This window comes from Amblyomma maculatum, chromosome 8, assembly GCF_055883805.1.
Source record: "Amblyomma maculatum isolate TAMU_Amacu chromosome 8, ASM5588380v1, whole genome shotgun sequence".
Lineage (NCBI taxonomy): Eukaryota > Metazoa > Arthropoda > Arachnida > Ixodida > Ixodidae > Amblyomma > Amblyomma maculatum.
The window spans coordinates 18,219,186-18,242,358 of record NC_139351.1 but is presented as its reverse complement, the minus strand read 5'-3'; the positions used below and the strand labels follow the sequence as shown (position 1 = coordinate 18,242,358).

The following is a 23,173-nucleotide window of genomic DNA, read 5'->3' as shown; positions in this document are numbered from 1 at the left end:
AAAATAAAAAAATGATAAACTCTAGTCATAAGAACATGTTTTAATCACCAATATTATTGATAACAACATTTGGGGAGATATATGAAGAAAAAAATAATCACATACATTAAGCATAGAGGTATTTGCATGGCATAAAATAATTTGCATAAAATAAGTGTCTGGTTCAGCGGACGATGAACCTGCATTTCAGTAGGCAGAATCCCGACACAACCACTACTTGCATCTCTGAGATTTTACAAAGGCAAACCAATAGGAAGAAGCGCTGTGGTTAGAGCACTCAAGTTAAAAAAATGGGCGAACACGTCAAAACTGCGGCTGAAATCTGGCGGTCATATACGCAAGTAGGTATCAATAATATTGCTCCGCGAATATTTATCAAAGAGGCAAACTTCACGGCATTTCCCATGTTATTTTGTTTGTAAATGACTTCACTTAAGTTTACTTAATTTAGGCGATCCTAACGAAAAAATATATGTCATTATAAATGTTCAAGCCTCGAAAATCAGAGTACAGAGTTTCACGTAAATTTTTTTGTCTGTGGAGATTTCAGATACTATAAGATAATTTGCGCAAGTTCATGGGACAATTTCGCGCATATGCGTGCCACTGTAATCGTGGAGAACAGGAGCGCAAAAAACTAGGACACAAGGAAGACATACAAAGAGGACTAGCGCAGTCCTGTTTCTTTGCGTTCCTTGTGTCCTGGTTTTTGGCGCGCCTGTTCTCCACGATGCTTCACCGACTCGCCCACACAAAGGTATTAATCGATGCCACTGTAATGATAGAATACAATAATTCTGGTGATACCTTCTCATAAACATGATTTTCCAATCATCAGTGGACATCAGTGGTACACGTGGACGCTGCAAAAAAAAATGTGGCACCGGAAATCAAAATGAAATTCCAACGCGTGCAGCTTGCCTGAACGCCGTAGTGTTAATGCCTTTTTGAAAGCATGCGACATAAAGTGCCGACAGATGGGTAACATTTTGCAGTAGCCCTTTGTGCAATTCCAATGGCTACTTCCAAAAAAAAAAGGCGCTAGGTCCGAGTGTATTGTCTGGGCTACCCCACGCCGAACATTCACAGGTGCGATCCTGCTACTGCACAACGCGGGAGTTTTTGCCTGCTGCGTTTCCGCCCTGGGCCAGTTCGCTCCTCCTTAGGCGACCTGGTCGCCACCGAACTCCCCCGGGGCAACCATATCGGCGCCCTGCTTAGCGCGGATACCCGATCAACATGGGCAGGCGTGGGGCAGGCCTCCCAGCCTCAACCCGTCCTCTAACGCAGCCTCCAAGCAGCTGGATTACAGGGGCACGCCACTACCTTTTTTTTTTTTCTTTATTGCCTGACTTTGACACAAGTACAACGCACTGGAACAAAGGAATAATATATGTACACAAAGCTAGTTCGCGTTGCCTATCCCCCACTGAGGGGCAGGCATTGTCATTTTAAAATTCCTTGAGCACCGTCAAAGGTTCCAGCTTTGACAGCCACTCAGGAGCACATGGTTGCAATTTAAGCACGTCGAGCCATCGCTGCACACTTTCACGGAAATACATGCGGGCTGGCCGTGCATCTGGATCGCAGTGATAACCAGCCATTCGTGCGTGCCATATACTGTGGAGGCACATTAAGATAACCTGTTCTAACGGCATATCATCGTGGTTATCCAATGGCAAATACCTAATGCCATGGGAATCAAGTGGCATCTGTTTTTTAATTGTCCTTTGCAGATCATCCCACAAATATACCCCCTCCCAGCAATGCAAAAACACGTGATCTATTGTCTCTGGCTGTTTGCAGATGAGACATTTGGCCCCCCACGGTAGGAAAATACCCTTTTCCTCCATAAATGATTTTACACTCAAAGTACCGGTATGTAGCATAAAGAAAAAAGTTTTAGCTCCCGTAGCAACTTGCATTTTCTTTACGCGTTTTAATACATTACTTCCTGTGCCTCCATAGTATAAAGCTCGGTACAAGGGCAGCGGGAACACCACTTCACAAACATCCTTGTATAATGTTCTCCTGTTAACATTACTTAAATACTCTTTCGAAAAACGTGCGCTTAAGAATTTCACACTCAAAACAATTTCCCTAAAGAATCCAAAAAGAGAGCCCGGCATACATTGAGTATAAACTACGAAATCAGGCAACGCTCGACCAAGTCTTTGTTGACACACTGTGCGCAGGAATGGATCAGTGGCATCCCTAAAAAACATAAACCGGTTGACAATCTGTCGCACATACAAATGACCCAGACCAAGCCCTCCATGCTTCACCTGCCGGAACAAATTTGTCCGACTGCACCTCTCCCAACTCGAGGCCCAAACAAACACCGCAAAAACTCGATGCAATTTTTGCACATTTACACGGGAGAAATGCAACACTTGCATTACATACCATAACTTGCTAATTAAAAACAGGTTGCAAACTGCGGCTCTTGCAAATATTGATAATTGAGCGCTTTTTCATTTCTCCGCTTTTTCACGGGTTTCTCTGACCTGCTCTAGCCAGTATGGCTCGCTTTCCTTGTAAAATTCCAAGGGTACATCCAAGTACTTTGCAGGCGTTGTAACCCACGACACATTAGCGAAAGTGTCGGGGGTCAGCTGCCATTCTCCGTGCCAAAATCCCAGGCACTTACTCTAGTTAACTTTACTCCCTGTGACTTTGCTAAAATGTTTTACCACATCCACTGTCCTGTTTATACTCTCCTTATTCACACAAAAAATCGCAACGTCGTCTGCGTAAGCCAGCAATTTGACTTCTGACTCCTGCAGTCGAAACCCATCAATGTCATTGTTTTGTAGGATGCTTAAACACAATGTTTCAATATAAATGCCGAACAAAAGAGGGCTGAGGGGGCAACCTTGGCGCACCGAACGTCGTACGTTGATGGGGGCCCCCAGTGACTTATTGACAATTAATCTCGTAGTGCAGTTACGGTACGCCAAGGCCACTCCCTCTCGAATAACAGAGCCGACATTAGCATGGTCTAATATACTGAACAGAATATTATGCGCCACACAATCAAAAGCTTTCTCCAAGTCCAACTGCAGTAAAGCAACACACGCATGAGTTGCATCGCAGCATTCGAGCACACTTCTCGCTTTGTGAATGTTCTGAATGATAGATCGCCCTTTGATACCGCACGTTTGGTGAGGGCCCACTAGTTCGCATATAACCGTTTGTAGTCTGCCAGCAAGCACCTTCATATAAATCTTGTAATCAACGTTTGTCAGAGCAATGGGCCTGTAAGACGACAACTGCCTAAGCTTATCTGGTTGGTCAGTTTTCGGAATAAGTACTGTGTGCGACGATCCGAAAGACGCAGGCAGTGCCTTCAGCTCATACGCTTCATTAAATAAGGCACACAACAAAGGAGATAGCTGTTGCTTGAACGCTTTATAAAAAGCCGCACTCAGGCCATCAGGCCCGGGTGATTTCCCAGGGTTTAAATTTTCTATTGCCTGCTGCACTTCTTTTTCGCTTATTGGCCGCTCCAGTCTTTCTTTTTGTTCGTCATCAATTTTTGGCATCGCGTCAAGAAAGGATTCTTTAAAACGGTCCAAATTAACCTCTCGGGACGAAAATAGCTCTTCATAATACTCCCGGAAAGCTTTCGCGATTCCTTCGTTATCGGTTTCTGTGCGTCCTGTCCAATCTACCTCTGCCACGTGATTTCGCCTTGCATTTGGTTTTTCTATTCCCAACGATCTTTTTGTCGGCGTCTCATCCATGGCCAATTTTTCCGCTCTCGCACGCACCAGTGCTCCGCGATAACGGTCTTCGTCATTCAGTTGAAGTCTTTGTTTTATTTTTCTAACGTCGTCCATGTATAACCCTGGCGTGTTACACTCCAGGGCTAACAATTTATCTAGCAAAGATCTTAAATGCATTTCATTTTGTTTTTCTTGAAACCGTATGCAGCTGGCCTTTTCTATAGCTTTGATTTTAATTGGTTGCTTACACAGTTCCCATTCTTGACCCAGTTCGTGGGTGTCGTCCTGACAAATCTTACCAATTTCTTCTTCTACTAGTCTGGTGAATTGCTCGTCATTCAGCAGTTTATTATTTAACTTCCACAATTCCCAATTAAAACCGCTACCTCCCTTTCTTGGTCCAATTTTACACTGAACCATGCAGTGATTTGGGTACGTTACCGCCAAAACATAATAATCCTGGCATTTTGGAGCCAGTTCTGCGGCCACATAAATTCTGTCAAGGCGGGCGTGGCTAACACCCTGAAAATGCGTATACTGAACCCGTCGCTCGCTCGTGAGGCACTCTGCAACGTCTTCCAGTGCAAACTCGTCAATCAAGCGCGAAAGTACCTCTGTGCTACGATCCCTAAATGTACGAAGGCTAGTTTTGTCACCGGACCTCAGTACACAGTTGAAATCTCCCAGTAAGACAAGTTGCTTATCCGTGTTTAAATACTCTTCAACAAAATCAAACAAAGCAGCCCTCTCATCAACTATCGTAGGTGCATATATACAAAGAGCACGCCACTCAGCCGAGCAAAAACTAAAATCGAGGACCACGCCCCGACCCGACGGAAAAGAAGCATGCGACTGCACTACAAGACCCGGCAACTTCTTCACAAACAGGACGCATCCAGCAGAAGTACCGACTGCATGGCTGACAACTGCGTAAAACCGCGACGTGAAACGTTGCACCATGCTCTCGGTCCCTTGTTCACCCTCGACTTTTGTCTCTTGAACTCCAAGTATATCGATGTCATTTTCATTTAAAAGGCGCAGGACTTGACTCTGCTTCCTTTTCGCTGCTAGACCTCTCACGTTAAGGGTCGCAATCTTTAGTGACAGTTCATAAGCCATTTTCTTAGAGTGAAAAGAGGCCGAGAGATGGTGCTTACCTTTCACGTCTAGCGTGGTGCTAGACGCTTTCGTTGACACCAGAGCCATGAGGTTGGACAGGCAGACCTTGTGACAGGGGCGGCTTTTCGGCAGCTCTCCTGTCCGCCGAGACATTTGGTCTTGGTTTGAAGGTCGCCCTCCTCCCTATTGGCGTTTTTATCGGCGGCTCGTCGTTGCTAGCTGCCTCTGCCTTGCTTGTCTCACTTGTGCTCTCGTCGTGGGCACGCTTCGCAGGGCCTTGGACGTTGGTCGCTCGGCCGCTGCTCTTTTCAAGGGTTTCCTGTCGGCCCGCAGACTCCGGAAGTTCAATTTTTGAGCTCTCGGTATCGCTCACACTTTCTTCCTCTGACGGTCCGTTGCTCGGTAGCGTGACTTCCTTGTCTGGCCTACTGATTATCTCGTCACCGCCCCCCGGGGGCACTAACATGCCTGTCGTTGCTGTTAGCTTTTCAGCTTCTCCGACCCCCTTTGCGGCCTCTTCTGTCTCTGCGACATCCATTTGGTGCTCCGTCATGTCCGCCCTCGCTGTCGGTGCAGTGGCCACTGCATACGTTCGTACGCAATCTTCCTCGGAGTGGCCAAAAGGCTTACATGTCGAACACCGCGGCATTTTACATTCCCGGCGCACATGACCGGTGCGGCACCGCAGGCACTGCATTGGCCGCCCAGGCACCACAACAAGGGCCAACTCCCCTGCTACTCTTATCTGGTGAGGCAGGTCTTCTATCCTTCGGATAGAAGACCTGATGTCCTTCGGATGTCCTCATCCGCCACGCCATGCAACATCCAGTGGAGCCGTAGCTTCACCTGTTGATCCTCCGGGTCAATGATGATGCACCGTCGACCTTTCACTTGAAGCTCCTTGAAGGCTACCAGCCGCTTGGTTGCTTCAGTGCTGCTCAAAGTCACCGCCCAGACATGGTTTATTTGGTAAGCCCCTAACGCCACCACGTCTGGGAGCGTACCAGTCTTGGCCAGGGCGTCCCGGAAATCTTCAACCCTGAAGGGTCGCACTCGTACGTCTCCGTGCAAAAAAACTGTGTTGAAAACAACACGTCCGGGGGGCAGATACGGCAAAATGAGCTGATCTTCCTTATCATCGTTTGCGTTAAGCCTGTTACCGCGGCCAGCCTGGGCCGCAATCGCCGCTCCGCCGGAGCTCATGATTCTGCGACCGTCCCGCTCGGTGGCCGGAAGTAGAATGGCACGCCACTACCCCCGGAGGAGACACGATCAATGCGGCTGGTTTTTATATCCACTATTGTCTAATTCCCTCATAATTAAAATCCTTCTTTTTAACTGGGTGTTGTCAGCGGCGCACTAGTGCTTTCATGTTCTTATAAGGAAATTTCTGGAATCAGTTCTTGTTGACAGCGGAAATGTCACAGTGCTCAAAAATATGCGCTTGCGCAGCGGAATCTGGTTTTAAATTTAGCTCAACAGATGCCGCGCTAAGCGCAGCGACCTAACCTCCTCTCTCGTTCGCTCGGTGGCGCCAACCTCGGTCCTAAACCGGAGCTTCGATACGCATTTGAAAGATGGGAGGCCGATGCAAAGAGCGCGATATTTTGAATGGCCTTAGCACATTATAGAATCTGCCATACTTCACATCTCAGACAGTTGATCCTCTAGACCGCCTGCTCTTTGTTCCAAAATATACAAGCGAACAGAGTTAAACATGCGTATGCAAATGAATTCACATTATTGTAAATCACCCAAGTTCTTTTAAGGGAATAAACCTTTTCTGCCTCTCAGGTTAATCGGGTTGTGGGTGTTTCCAAATTATTATCGCCTTTGCATAAATAAAATGAATTGCGATTAATTTTCTCATTTTTGTAAACGATATCGAATAGTTCTCACAAGTTATTATATAGCCTTGATACTCGCCTGCAAATATATTACGAGCGAAAATTGTTACTGTTGAGCAGCCTGAATTTCCCTGAAGAATAAATGCTGTGCAAATGCAGACAATTTCATTTTAAACCGCAGCAGGTACGAAAACAGTGCCATGATTAAGAAGGATATGTTTGCCTGTTCTGCACAGACCATACCGAACAAGTGTATCAATGCGTTCGAAGATGGAATCTGTTTAAGTACTGCTTTTTTAATTGCACAATGCTTCAGTGGAATGGCGTGCCAGACGAAAACGTTAAGGGACTCCATCTTTTACATTTCATATACAAAATTTTTTATCGGACATTTTAAACGTTTGTCTTTATTTCAGTTAGGTATTATCCCAGTTGGAGCATTATAGAGCCAAATAAATATGAAAATATCACTCAAAACACTTGCACGAATCTCTTTTTTTTAGTCGTCGTTCCCAAGCTACTTTGTATTAAATTCGGTGCCGTTATCCTTTTCATTCCATCTTTCCTTCCCAAATAAAAGCACAAAAAGAACAGAAGCCGTACCTAACAAATTACAAAGTGACCTCTTAGCTGCTGAGTGCTCATGTGAGGCGGTTTCTCTCTTCTTCATTAACAGTCACTTGCGAAAGATTTTGTTTCATTTCAGTAATACAAAGCAACTCGGGAATGATTGCAAAATATGAGACACATTCTAGTGTTTTGCAGGATGTCTTATGTTGCAGTCGCACTGTAATAATATAACTGGGATATTACACAACTGAAACAAAGCCGAAGGTTTTAGCTTTGGTTCTTCAATCCAAGGAAAGGCATTACAATTTTCGATGATGACGCGTAGCATCGCAAGTGGTGCCCAGTTCAATGTGCAAGACTTTTCTGCGCAGTCATGTTTATTCGTTTGCTCAGCCGTTCATTGCAAACAAAATTGTGCTCATGTCTCTCTGGCGGTCATTATTTCTAAGAAATTTCTTGCACGACAGAAGAAAAGGGAACAGACAGGGAGACGGCCAACTGACACGCTTGAGTCTAATTCCCTTTTCTGTAGTCATCCTCTGGTGTGTGACTATGTCCTTATGGTTTATGTAATAGTGCGCTGAGCTTTTCAACTCTATTTTTTCCCCGTGACAGTGAAATATATAATGTGGGATACTCTACGAGGCTACGGTTCCGCTCTAGGAGCCAAACGCCGCTCCGCTATCTCAGAGCAATGAACAACAAGAGCATTGAAGACCAAAGGGTTAACCGTTTATTGGTCGTCCTCGGCAGCACGCGCACGATGAAGCAACGGCTGGGTTCATCTGAGCAGTCCGTCTCTCCCTGGACGCGCCCAATCTCTCGGCACTTCAGGTCAGCACTGCCTTCGGTGCCAACGCAACACACGCACTCACTCACTCACTCGCCGTCGCTTGCGCCGCTGCCGAGTTAGATAGAAGGGGAGCCGCGAGAGGCAAAGCCCCTTGCCATTGGGCTCTACGGGTGGGGCGCCCTCCGCAAGTTTATCTCCAAAGAGGGCACCGGCGAAAGGGCGACAGCCCCGACAGGAGAGAGGGGAGCCGCGAAGGGCCAAAAGTGCGACTGTTTTCCTCAAGAGAATATAGTACTGTGCGACCGCAGGCAGGTAATGCAATTTAGTCACATTTTTAGAGATGTATGTCATCAGTATGCGTGAAGTTTTTGCAAGTTTTCAAAACTTCGTTAAAAAAATGGCGTCTGTACGAGCTGGACCAACCGTCGATGTCGCCTTGTGCCTGAACCCCTTCGGACTGCCTGTCACCTCGCTGCCACCATCGCGCAACTCAGTAAACATACAGCAACAGATGGAGTAGAGGAAGCTTCAAAACGATACCTTTCCTAACAAATAACGAATTTCCAAATTGTTCGCACAAATTAGGCCAACCTGTCGCTTCAGCGGCGAAATCGGAAAATCAAATCACATATTACTTATTTGTTTGGGCCATTTAACTCCTCTGAATGCATACCTTACGGATCACTGGTGCCGTGAACCCATACCGCCCGAAATTATCGCCCCCATTTCTGATCACTTTCCTTACTCTCACCTTTATTTTCCCAGTAAATGTGTACTTGACTTTTCTGCCAAGTTGTTCATCCGTCAAATGCGCCCAGTTTGTTTTCTGCACGAAATTCCGACGAAACTAATTACGCTGGAAAGCTTTGGAGAACCAGATCTTTTTTTTTTAAACTAAGGCCTACCTTAGTTTATTAAAAGGTTGTACTGCAATTGTAATACTCTCAATTTTAATATGCGACACCGTGTGCTGTGGCATGGAGTATATTGCTGAAAATAATTCCTTCCCCGAGAAAACATTTCAGCAAGCCTCTCGGAGATCGAGAGCAAAATGATTTCTTGCTGACTAATTTACTACTTTCCCAACTACACAAATATAATTTCATTTACTTTATTACATGCTTCGGTGTATTCAGTGAGTATTTGCTATTCGCTAAGGCGCTGTTTCACAAATAAGAAGAATTGATAATCAGGCAGCCAGTCTTGTTGCAGAAGCTTACGCCACATGAAACATCTGCATATAATATTTTCTTGTACCAAAATTTCAGTAGCCGCTAAGCATGAGCAATTATGCCTTTCATGTGTTTTAAATCTAATGCCGAAAGTTGGGCGAGTTGGTTAACATTCATGATGGTAAATAGCGCGAAAGTACACGAAAGACGGAAGGAAGTAAGACACGGACAAGCGGTTGTCCGTGTCTTACTTCCTTCCGTCCTTCGTGTACTTTCGCGCTATTTTCCATCATGAGAAGTTTTAAATCTACTTCTAATTCGATCTAATTCGACCAAACCTTTCGTTTAGGAAGCTCACCTCTATATTCCTGCAATGCTTTGACGTCTGTCATTGGCAAAAAGGAAGTGACTGTTCTTTTTGTCAATGCTGATTTCGCAGCCTGCTTTAAATACATTCAAATTTTAAATATATTCATTTGTGATACAGAACATTTCGTAAAAGGAGAGAATATTACTTGAAATTCAAATGAAACCTATCACGCTATTATTATGTGCAAATGAAGCAAGATGTTCTGAAAGGGAGCATGAAAAGTTCAAGGGATGACTCTCGGACGCTATTTGGGTAATTAGGGAGTCAGGAGGTATGGGAGTGTAGCTTATCTCTTTCCACGGTTCTTCAAGCTGCTCCTCGTGGTTAAAAGATAAGCATCTAAAAACCTCAGAAGAGTATCTTGATAGGTATCAGCAAGCTAGGCCTTCCAGACTGGAAATGACTGGCACGTCAAGCTCCAGCCTGGACTGAGGTATGATATATGTCGAAGGACTGTTTATGTGAGGCGGGCAAGCACAAAAGCTTATAATCTTCTGAATGAGCTCAAGATATGCTACCAACAAAGCATGTGAGCTTAATACAGGCATTAAGCGAATTCCCTGCAAATATGGTTTTAGCTGTTTAATAATACAAAATAACGTGCAAAAAAAAAAAAGATGGTCAGAAGCAGTTAGAAACGCTAACGCTCATTTCCCAATAGACAAAAAAAAAAGGTTATGCTGCCACTCAAATATTTCCGAAAAAAATATAATAATCTTTTAATTGCTTGCAACCTTTCAATGTATGTTTATGTTGATGAAGTCAAGTTCTGCTTGTTTACTGCATTTCAATGGCATTCAACATTAGTATTGTTAACAATATTGCATTTTTGCTCAATTTTTTTGCTGCGCTAATAAATAACTGAGGTTCATGCAATTCACTTCTAATGCCCCTTCTGGCACTTTAGATACTTTAAATATCGTGTTTTCAATTACATTAACTTCCCCTACAAGCGGTACAATTACGTCGTTTTTATTTTCTATCTGTGTGTAAAGGGGGAGAGGAATCTATCAAAGGCGCGCTAAATTGATTACTCGCATATAAGTGTTTTGAATACAATCATGCACTTGCTCAGGCATTTCCTTTCCCAGTGCACACGCCCATTCTCGCTGATTTCTCTTTTAGTGATCTCATTAAATAACGGTTCACATCTGACGTTGTTTAGACGATAAAGGAATAATTTTGTTTTACATTGCTATATTCGGGAGTGCGAGAGTGCCGATTCGGAGCTATGTTTCACGCCATACCTCGAATCTGAGCCATTAAGAAAAGCGCTTCTGATTAGGCGACGACGGAGGCCGTTTATTTGTAATCTGTGTTCACTACCGTTTGACGCGAGTAGCCAGACTTCATGCACTGCATGAACAGGTTGCCAAGACTAGCAAATTTCTGCTTGTAATGGAGGCAATCTGCGCAGCGCAGCAGTAAACGTGACATCCAATGTGCTACCTTCTAAGCTAGAGTGCTCCTACGCACTGAAAATTTGACTAATTTGTTTGCGTGACAGGATCAGTGCCCTGAAAGAACATACTACAAAACACAGGCCAGGGAGTAAAGCAAGAAACAGTGCTTGTAAGCAGGTCCACGGCACTCACAGTTCTTTCTCAGCGTTAACAAGTGAATTTCTTATAACACAAAAGCGTTCTCGATGGTAATGTGTCGATTCGAAGCCAAAGTTTACGTAATGTAGCCATATACAGTGCAATATTTAGTAGGACTTGGAAGCAAGCGGAGATTGATATGCATGTCGTGTTGTGTTTTACATGCATCAGTGACACCTGGCGCTACTGTGCTGATGATTGTGTGGGTATAAACATGCACCGAAGGACGCAATATTGTCACAGCCTTGTCAAGTAGAGCTTAATGTGGGATGCGAGATTTAAGGGTCAACTTTAGAACAGTTGCGTCAATCTCAATACAATTTTCAGGGATGGTTTATCTTCCTCTCTTTAGTATATGTTCTAAGTTTCATCGCCTTAGAACATATAAAAAAACGTTGTAGTAGTCTTAATGTGTAATTAAGTGTGCAAGATTAACAAAACTATCATTTCAAAATCATGAAAATGTGCTAAAGTTTGTGTTTGGATGACTTCTAGGCAGTTAATTGCGCAAGATTAGGACAATTTTGGCTTTTTCATGAGCGTTATGTAAAATCGGAGCAATTTAACAAGGAACTTTTTTTTATTACATGTCACGTAATTGAAGGTTGTTTTTTTTAGAGGATATTTAGGAATCTGAAAAGTACCTTATTTTGTTCCCAAGAAACTTTTAGTTCAGAAACCATCTTGAAACAGCCTTACAAACAGCCTTTGTAAGAGCACAATTGTGCTCTTACAAAAAGTGCGAATTTTTTCAGAAATTACACAACTTCCTAATACAATCTAGGATCCAAAAATTAAAGCGCCCAGGTGCAAACGTTGGGCCATCCTTTTGAACAATGCACTCTTGTGTAGCGATTAATTCTAGTTGCCTGTTTTTGTTTCAGCGTTACAGCTGTCTAGCGCCCGCGTCTGCGTCCGTGAAATGCTTCCTTTGTTGCTTGCTGGGCGTGACTCTTCTTTAAGGCTGTATTTCTACCTCCTGCTTTCCGAAACCTTTTATTATTCTGGCTCCCAGTGGTCCTAACAGAGCGTTCGGACGTTACTTGGCGCCTTTTATTCAATCCAAGATTATATTTCTGTTAACCAGCCAATCTGCTGTGGCCGTGTCAACAAATAATTTTCTACATTGCTTTTCAGCTCTCTGGTGTTCTCTTGGTAGCCGGTCCTTTTTTACTAGAGAGCGGTGAAGACAAGCATTTTAACATTGCCATGCACTCCATTTTAAATTTCTACATGTTGAAATCAGCGTTCATAGGTTCTTTCAGCTGTGAGTGCATCCCTCTCGGAAAAAAAAAAAAAATTTCAGCTGCACAGGGGACAACCAAGATTCCTGACAATTTTCTTTAATACTTGCAAATCCCAAGACAACAAATTCAGTTCAGTTCAGTCGTTCAGTCGTGTCCGACTCTTCGTGACCCTATGGACCATGTCACGCCACGCTTTCCGATCTCTCACTATCTTCCTAACATCACATAACTTCATCTGCAGTGCCTCGAGGATGCCATCTAACCATCGCGTTCGCTGCCTACCCCTTCTCTGGCGACCCTCAACCTTTCCCAACATCAAATCTTTCTCCAGCGACTCCTCTCTTCTCATCAGATGACCCAAGTAGCTGAGCTTTAACTTTAGAATTTGACCCTCCAATGAGCAGTGAGGATTTATGGTCGACAATATCGACTGATTTGATCTTCTGGCAGTCCAAGGAACTCTCAAGAGTCTTCGCCAGCACCACAATTAAAATGAGTCAATTCTTCGGCGGTAAGCCTTTTTCACAGTCCAACTCTAGCATCCATACATCACAAAGACAACAAATTACAACACGCTTTTTATAGATATTGCGATTTTAGCCCCGCATTTCCCCTTGATTGCCCCAATAATTTGGCTGCGTTGTGTGGCACAACGAAATGCAGGTTTGCAGTTACAAACCGACCACTAGAATTGGCATGAAAAGATACACTACAGCAAGGACTATTAAACTTTGGCGGTGCAGTCACATGATCACTTAGCCAATGACCGTTGTATTTCCATCATGCTTCCTGATCGTCTAAAAATAAGAGTTCGCCTTTGCAGGGAATTATCGTGAGATTTCATTTAGCCGAAAAAGGTTAGGGAACTGGCTTTCGTTTTTTTGTTTTAAAAACTAATATGAAATTATTGCGACCGAAGCTTCTATCTCGCCTTTGAAACTAACGACAAAAATGATTTCTTCTGAAACTTACGTATTTTGTTTCTCATAAAGAGTCATTGTATTGCACGCTTCTTTTACGGCTAAATCATGTGTCTTGGCAACAGTATACTCCTGAAAATATACTTAGTAAATTAAAATTGCGCAAGCATGCATGTCAAGCAATAATAAGAATTGCAGTTCAAACAATTTTATATTTGGTGAGGAAAAGGAAAAAGTACCTTCATTTTTTTATTTTTCTTGATTCGATGCATATTTTTTTGTTTTTCACGTATTAAGCTTTTTGTAGACACATGAGTGCATATTCGAATACTGGGCAGCTTCAAACGCCATCCATCAAGGAATTTTGACGCAGGTTGTAAATATTTGTTGCCGCTTTCGTATGCAACTGCCTGGCCATTGTCGCCACTTGTGAAATTTACAAATTTTAATTTTGAGTTCTCCTTGTAAGTATACTGCAGTGATATAAACATTTGCGCTTTCGACGCATTCCTAGCGGTAGGTGCACCTTTGGCGGCATCTGTCGACAGTGAAGCGAAACTGACTTCCAGGAAAGCTTACTTTCATGCGTGACCCACTTTGCGGTAGAGAAAAATGCTTTCAACTAATTAGCAATTACACATACCGAAAATGTCAGCAGCACTAACATTTCTTTCAGAACTGGCAATAAAAGGCATGAATTAAGCAGAATACGCTCATTCAAGTGTACTTTCTTTTTTCCGTATAAGCCGGGGCTTCTGTGGTGACAATTACTTTAGTCAATTTTATTATAGCGCTTATAAAAACAATCAGGCAGCTAGCTTTTTCCCGCAGTGCATAAGCACACAGTGTACAAGGCAGGTAGCGAAAATTGCTATATGTGGTAAACATTTGCAATATATATATATATATATATATATATATATATATATATATATATATATATATATATATATATATATATATATATATATATATATTAACGCCTCGAAATAGGTCGCACTGTAGTATACAAATTCATTTCTATTGTTCATTTTCGTCATTTATTCCACCGCAGTAGACTTGCCACAAAGAGGAGCCTTCCTGGCAATAAATAAAGAGTTGAACGCCGTAGTGCCAATGCCTTTTTGAAAGCATGTGACAAAGTACCGATAGATGGGGAAGATTTTGAAGTAGTCCTTTGTGGAATTCCAATGGCTACATTTAAAAAAATGGCGCTAGGTCCGAGTTTATTGTCTGGGCTAACCCACGCCGCACATTCACAGGTGCGATCCCGCTACTGCAGAGCGCGGGAGCTTTTGCCTGATGCGTTTCCTCCCTGGGCCGGTTCGCTCCTCCTTAGGCGACCTGGTCGCCACCGAACTCCCCCGGGGCAACCATATCGGCGCCCAGCTTAGCGCGGACACCCGATCAACATGGGCAGACGTGGGGCAGGCCTCCCAGCCTCAACCCGTCCTCTAACGCCAGCCTCCAAGCAGCTGGATTACAGCGGCACGCCACTACCCCTGGCGGAGACGCGATCAATGCGGCTGGTTTTTATATTCACCTGAGTCTAATTCCCTCATAGTTACAATCCTTCTTTTTCTACTGGATGCTGTACTGAGTGCAGCACCTTGTCATGCTCTCATGAAATTTCTGGGATCGATAGTGGTTTACAGCTAAACTGTCAGCATGTTTGAATACACACTTCCGCAAGGGCGTCAGGTTTTGTTTTGAGCTCAGAAGATGCCGCGCTAAACGCAGCGATCTAACCTCCTCTCTGGTTGTCTTGGTGGCGCCAACCTCGGCCCTAAACCGGAGCTTCGATACCTGTTCGAAAGATGGGAGGCCGATGCAAAGAGCGCGATATTTTGAATGGCCTTAGCACATTATAGAATCTGCCATACTTCACATCTCAGACAGTTGATCCTCTAGACTTCTAGATCTTTGTTTCGAAATTATGGAAGCGAACATTGATGAACGTGCGTATGCAATCCTGAATCATACTCGGTGAAAAGATGTATCGTCTTGACGAGACCCCAGTTTTCATATTTCGTTATGCAAGACGTCCAGCACCGCTCTACAATCTGCAAGGAATTTACATTATTGTAAATCTCTAAGTTCGTTTAACGGAATTGGCGTTTTCTGCCTCCCAGGTTATTCGGGTTATGGGTGTTTCCAACGTATAATCCCCTTTACATAAATAAAATAATTGCGAATAATTTTTTTATTTTTCTAAACAATATCGAATAGTCTCACAAGTTATTATATATTCTTGATGCTCGCCTCCTAATGTATTACGTGCAAAAATTGTTACTATTGAGCAGCCTGATTTTCCCTAAGGAAGAAATACTGTGCTAATATAGAGAATTTCTCTTTAAACCGCAGCAGATGCAAAACCAGTGCCATGTATAAGAAGATGCATGCATTACACAGACCATATAGAACAAGTGTATCAATGCGCTCGAAGGTGAAATGTGCTTAAGTGCAGCTTCTTTTTTTGCACTATGCTTTTGTGGAGTGGCGTGCCAGAGGAAACCGTTAAGGGACTTTATTCTTTTACATTTCAAATACAAAATTTCCTTACTAAAGACGTTCAATATTTGCCTTTTGTTTAGTTACGTATTATCCCAGTTCGAGTTTTTAATGATAGAATTATGAAAATATAAGACAAAACACTTGCACAAGTCTTTTTTTTTTTGTCGTTGTTTCCAAGGTGTTTTGAATTAAATTCGGTGCAGTTATCCTTTTCATTCTATCTCTCCTGCTCAAATAAAAGCAATAAAGGAACTGAAAATGACTTGTTCGCTGCAGAGTGCTCATGTGATGCGGTTTCTCTCTTCTTCATTAAAGGATGCTCTTCTGCACAAGAATCCTCATTGTAGCAAAGCTCCGTTTACAAGCTGTTAAAATTAGCCCCTAGTGTAGAATATACACCTCCTACAAATCAGTACCTAATTTTTCAAACGAACTTTTTGCGAATGTGGCCAAAGTGCTCCTTTTATAATATAAAAAAGCAACCCTGTAAACGGGTGTACTAGACCAAAAACGCCTATGTTTTCCCGAAGCACAAGTCACCGACACCTAAGCGCTTCATCGTTAGGCTATATGCGGCAGTACTACAAGCCTAGATGTAAGTTCGAGGGCCACGTGGACAAGAGTGATGGAAGCGGTTGGTTGTCTCAGGCGTAGCTTCAGAATAACCATAAAAGAATGCTCCAAAAACATTACCAGGACATTCTGTTCTCTCCTTTAACAGTCACTTGTAAGAGATTTTTTTTCATTTCAGTACAAAGAAACTCGAGAACGATTGCAAAAATATGAGATGCATTCTAGTGTTTTGCAGGATGTCTTATGTTGCAATCACACTGTAATGCTCTATTACGCAACTGAAACAAAGCCAAAGGTTTAGCTTTGGCCCTTAAATCCAAGTAAAGGCTATGCTGACATTGCGATGCCAGCTTACGGCGTGTGCTAATACCTATGGCTCCTAATTCAAACTGCGTCGGATTTTGAGTTTAGCACACTTCATTCTTCCCCAATATAGTGTCAGTGTTACGTGTTGCAGAATAGGCGTAGTTGGAGTAGTAAAAAGTTTGATTTATTGACAGCTGCGTGATGTGATACTACGCAGGCAATATTGGTTCTGCGATTAGGCGTAATGACGTAATTCAAAGTTTGCTGGATGTATCTTATGATGTAACTTAATTTATGAAGAGACATCATAAGACAGATTCGGCCGATTTCGCATAAAGGAACGTTTTAATTATACATGAGATTCAAATTCAGGACTTTTGTTTTGACAGCCGGCCTCGCTACAGGCCTTTTTCTAGGATTTGGGAGCAAGTGGAGATTGATATGCATGTCGTGTTGTGTTTTCCGTGCATCAGTGGCACCTGCCGATACTGTGCTGATGAGTGTGTGGGTAAAATCATGCACCGAAGGACGCAATATTGTCACAGCCTTGTCAAGTGGAGCTTGGCAAGCGAGAATGAGGGGTCAACTACAGAACAATTGCACCAATTACAATAAAAGCTTGAGGGATGGCTTATCTTCCTCTCTTTGAAATATATTCTAAGTTTCATCACCTTAGAACATATAGAAAAATGTTGTAGATGTAAGAATGAGTAATTAAGTGCGTCAGATTAACAAAACCATGATTTCAAAAATCATGAATATATTTTGCTTTCACGTTGTGTTTGGATAACTTCTAGGCAGTTCATCGCGCAGGATTAGGACATTTACGGCTTCTTTATGAACGAAATTGAAAATCTGGCCACTTTAACAAAGGAACTTTTTTTTTCATTACATGTCACATATTTGACGCTTGTTTTTCTTTTGGATAATTAGGAATCCGAAAAGTACCTTATTTTGCTCCCAACAAACCTTTATTTCAGAAACTGCCATCAAACCAGCGTTTGACGAAATCATTTGGAGATGGTGATTTATTTCACATTGTGCTCTTACAAAACGTACGAAATGCGAAAAATTATTTCAGAGATTTCAGAACTTCCTATTTAAATATAAAGCCAAAGTAATAACTTGAAGCGACCTGGTGCAAACACTGGGCCATCCTTTTGAACAACGCACTGTTCTGTAGCGATTAATTCGAGTTGCCTGTTTTTGTTTCAGCGTTACACCTGTATTACGCCCACATCTGCTTTAGTAAAATGCATTCCTTTGTTGCTTGCTGGGCGTGAATTTTCTTCCAGGTTTCATTTCTATCTCCTACTTGCCGAGCACTTTGATTATCCCGGCTCCAAGTGGTGCTCAAAGAGCGTTCGGACGTAACGTGGAGCGTATTATTCAATCCAAGCTTATATTTCCGTTTACCAGCCAATGCGTAGTGGCCGTGTCACCAAATTGTTTTTTCTACTTTGCGTTTCATTGCTCTGCTGTACTCTTTATTGCATGTCCTTTTTTAATAAAGAGGGCTTAAGACAACCATCCTAACATGGACATGCACTATTTTCAATTTCTATGTGTTGCATTCAGCGTTCATAGGTTCTTTCAGCTGTGAGTGCCATCACTGGAAAAAAATGTATATATATCGGCTGCACAAGAGACAACCAAACCTCCCGACAATTTTCTTCAATACATGCATAATCCCAAGAAAACAAACTCCGAACACACTTTTTTATAGATATTGCGATTTTAGCCCCGCATTTTCCCTAATGGTCTCCATAATTTGGCTTTGTTGTGTGGCACAGCGAAATGCAGGCTTGCAGTTACAGACAGTCCAATAGAATAGGCATGACAAGATACACTAGAGCAAGAACAATTCAAATTTGGCGGAGCAGTCACATGATTACTTAGCCAGTGAGCGTTGTATTTTCATCATGCTTCCTGATCGTCTAAAAATAGGAGTTCGCCTTTGCAGGGAATTATCGTGAGATTTCATTTTGCCGAGGAAGGTTAGGGAACTGGCTTTCGTTGTTTCGTTTTAAAAACTAATATGAAATTAGTGTGTCCGAAGCTACTATCTCGTCTTTGACACTAACGACAAATATGATTTCTTCTGAAACTTACGTATTTGGTTTCTCATAAAGAGTGATTGTATTGCACGCTTCTTTTACGGCTAAATCACGTGTCTTGGCAACAGTATACTCCTGTAAATATACTTAGTAAATTAAAATTGCGCAAGCATCCATGTCAAGCAATAATAAGAATTGCTGTTCAAACAATTTTATATTTGGTGAGGAAAACGAAAATGTACCTTCATTTTTTGTTTTTCTTGATTCGGTGCATATTTTTTGTTTTTCACGTATTAAGCTCTATGTAGACACATGAGTGCATATTCGAATACTGGGCAGCCTCAAACGCCATCCATCAAGGAATTTTCACGTAGGCTGTAAATATTTGTTGCCGCTTTCGTATGCAACTGCCTTGCCATTGTCGCCACTTGTGAAATTTACAAATTTTAATTTTCAGTTCTCCTTGTAAGTATACTGCAGTGATATAAACATTTGCGCTCTCGACGCATTTCTTGGGGTAAGTGTTCCTGTGGCGGCATCTGTCGACAGTAAAACGATACTTAAACTGGCTGCCTGGAAAGCTTACTTTCATGCGTTCCCGGCTTTGCGGTAGAGAAAAATGCTTTCAACGAATTAGTTATTACACATACCGAAAATGTCAGCAGCACTAACATTTCTTTCAGAACTGACACCAAAAGGCACGAATAAAACAGTTTACGCTTATTCAAATGTACTTTTTTTTTTTTTCGCACAAGCCGGGGCTGCTATGGTGACAATTACTTCAGTTTATTTTGTTATAGCGCTTATAAAAACGATGAGGCAGCGAGATTTTTCCAGAAGTGCATAAGCACACTGTACAAGGAAGGTAGCGATAATTGCTATATGTGCTAAACAATTGACAAAAAAAAGATAACAACGCCTCCAAATATGCCGCATTATGGAATACTAAATCATATATATTGTTCCTTTTCGTCAGTTACTGCACCGCAGTAGACATCCCAGAAAGAGCAGCCTTGCTGGCTCAACATAAATTAATTTGGACAAATGTGAGTGTGCGGATCAGCTGACGATGGACCTGGATTTCAATAGACGCCATCCGGAGTTTAGAGTAAGTGGCACCTAACTAAGTTTACACTCAAGGAAAATTATTAAGGCTACTTTTAAAGGCTGAGTGCGCATAGCACACAAGATAAAAAATGATGAACTCTTGTCATAGGAACATGTTTTAATCAATATTATTGATAACAACATTTGGGGAGATATATTTATGAATGGGAAAAAAAGAATCAAATGCATCAAGCGTAGAGGTATTTGCTTGGCATAAAATAATTTGCGCCAATACCAGTGTCTGGTTGAGCGGACGATGAGCCTGCATTTCAGAAGGCAGAATCCCGACAGGGCCACTACTTGCACCTCTGAGATTTTACAAAGGCAAAGCAATAGTAAGAAGCGCAGTAATTAGAGCACCCAAGTTAAAAAAAAAAAAACTGAATGAACACGTCACAATTGCGGCTGAAATCTGGCGGTCATAGGTAAATATATACGCAAGTAGGCATCACTAATATCGCTCCGCAAATATCTATCAAAGAGGCATACTCCATGCGCATTTCCCATGTTATTTTGTCAATGACTTCACTTACGTTTACGTAATTTAGGCGATCCTAACGAATAAATAGATGCCATCATATATTTTCAAGCCTCGAAAATCAGAGTGCAGAGACTCAAGTAAATTTTTTTCTCTGTGGAGATTTCCGATGCTATAACATAATTTGCGCAAGTTCATGGGGAAAAACTCGCGCATATGCATGCAACTGTAATCGTGTAGAACAGGAGCGCAAAAAACCAGGACACAAGGAACACATAGAAACAGTACTAGCGCAGTCTTGTTTCTATGTGCAGTCCTGTTTCTATGTGTTCCTTGTATCCTAGTTTTTCCCCGACTCGCTGACACAAAGGCATTAATTGATGCCACTGCAATGCTAGAATACATTAATTGTGGTGATACCTTCTCATAAACATGATTTTCAAATAATCAAAGGGCAACGCTGGTACCCGTGGACGCTGCAAAAAAAACTGTGGCAGCGGAAATCAAAATGAAATTCAAACGCGTGCGGCTTGCTTGAACGCCGTAGTACCACTGTCTTTTTGAAAGCATGTGACATAAAGTGCCGATATATGGGGAAATTTTTAAAGTAGCACTTTGCGCAATTCCAATGGCTACTTTAAAATAAGGCGCTAGGTCCGAGTGTGTTGTCTGGGCTACACCACGCCGCACATTCACAGGTGCGATCCCGCTACTGCAGGGCGCGGGAGCTTTTGCCTGCTGCGTTTCCGCCCTGGGCCGGTTCGCTCCTCCTTAGGCGACCTGGTCGCCACCTAGCTCCCCCGGGGCAACCATATCGGCGCCCAGCTTAGCGCGGACACCCGATCAACATGGGCAGACGTGGGGCAGGCCTCCCAGCCTCAACCCGTCCTCTAACGCCAGCCTCCAAGCAGCTGGATTACAGGGGCACGCCACTACCCCCCTTTTTTTATTTATTGCCTGACTTTGACACAAATACACCGCACTGGAACTCAAAACAACAAAAACAAAGGAATAATATATGTACACAAAGCTAGTTCGCGTTGCCTAACACCCACTGAGGGGCAGGCATTGTCATGTTAAAATTCTTTGAGCACCGTCAAAGGTTCCAGCTTTCACAGCCACTCAGGAGCACATGGTTGCAATTTAAGCATGTCGAGCCATCGCTGCCCGCTTTCGCGGAAATATATGCGGGCTGGCCGTGCATCTGGATCGCAGTGATAACCAGCCATTCGTGCGCGCCATATACTGTGGAGGCACATTAACATAACCTGGTCTAATGGCATATCATCATGGTTATCCAATGGCAAATACCTAATGCCATGGGAATCAACTGGCAACTGTTTTTTTATTGTCCTTTGCAGTACATCCCACAAATATACCCCCTCCCAGCAATGCAAAAACACGTGATGTATTGTCTCTGGCGGTTTGCAGATGATACATTGGGCCCCCCCGGTAGGAACATACCCTTTTCCTCCATAAATGATTTTACACACAAAGTACCGGTATGTAGCATAAAGAAAAACGTTTTAGCTGCCGTAGCAACTTGCATTTTCTTTACGCGTTTTAATACATTACTTCCTTTGCCTCCATAGCATAAAGCTCTGTACAAGGGCACCGGGAACACCACTTCATAAACATCCTTGTATAATGTTCTCCTGTTAACATTACTTAAATACTCTTTCGAAAAACGCGCGCTTAGGAATTTTACGCTCACAACAATTTCCCTAAAGAATCCAAAAAGAGAACCCGGCATACATTGAGTATAAAATAAGAAATCAGGCAACGTTAGACCGAGTCTTTGTTGACACACTGTGCGCAGGAATGGATCGCTGGCATCCCTTAAAAATATAAACCGGTTGACAATATGTCGCACAAACAAATGACCCAGACCAAGCCCCCCATGCTTCACCTGCTGGAACAAATTTGTCCGACTGCACCTCTCCCAACTCGAGGCCCAAACAAACACCGCAAAAACTCGGTGCAATTTTTGCACATTTACACGGGAGCAATGCAACACTTGCATTACATACCATAACTTACTAATTAAAACCAGGTTGCAAACTGCGGCTCTTGCAAATATTGATAATTGAGCGCTTTTCCATTTCTCCGCTTTTTCACGGGTTTCTTTGACCTGCTCTATCCAGTATGGCTCGCTTTCCTTGTAAAATTCCAAGGGCACACCCAAGTACTTTGCAGGCGTTGTAACCCACGACACATTAGCGAAAGTGTCGGGGGTCAGCTGCCATTCTCCGTGCCAAAATCCCAGGCACTTACCCCAGTTAACTTTACTCCCTGTGACTTTGCTAAAATGTTTTACCACATCCACTGTCCTCTTTATACTCTCCTTATTTACACAAAAAAACCACAACGTCGTCTGCTTAAGCCAGTAATTTGACTTCTGACTCCTGCAGTCGAAAACCATCAATGTCATTGTTTTGTAGAATGCTTAAACACAATGTTCCAATATAAATGCCGAACAAAAGAGGGCTGAGGGGGCAACCTTGGCGCACCGAACGTCGTACGCTGATGGGGGCCCCCAGTGACTTATTGACAATTAATCTCGTAGTGCAGTTACGGTACGCCAAGGCCCCTCCCTCTCGAATAACAGAGCCGACATTAACATAGTCTAATATACTGAACAGAATAGTATGTGCCACACAACCAAAAGCTTTCTCCAAGTCCAACTGCAGTATCGCAACACATGCGTAAGTTGCATCGCAGCATTCGAGCACACTTCTCGCTTTGTGAATGTTTTGAAAGATGGATCGCCC

At 42.9% G+C, this 23,173-nt stretch overlaps 3 non-coding genes across 3 annotated transcripts; all 3 read right to left on the bottom strand.

The window, feature by feature from the left end:
- Window positions 1-1,035: 1,035 nt before the first annotated feature.
- On the bottom strand, window positions 1,036-1,330 carry LOC146180642 (signal recognition particle RNA). The gene has a single exon (XR_014700512.1).
- Window positions 1,331-14,575: 13,245 nt separating this feature from the next.
- LOC146180641 (signal recognition particle RNA) lies at window positions 14,576-14,874 on the bottom strand. The gene has a single exon (XR_014700480.1).
- Window positions 14,875-21,046: 6,172 nt separating this feature from the next.
- On the bottom strand, window positions 21,047-21,342 carry LOC146180640 (signal recognition particle RNA). Its single transcript, XR_014700479.1, has one exon.
- Between the last annotated feature and the right edge of the window lie 1,831 nt (window positions 21,343-23,173).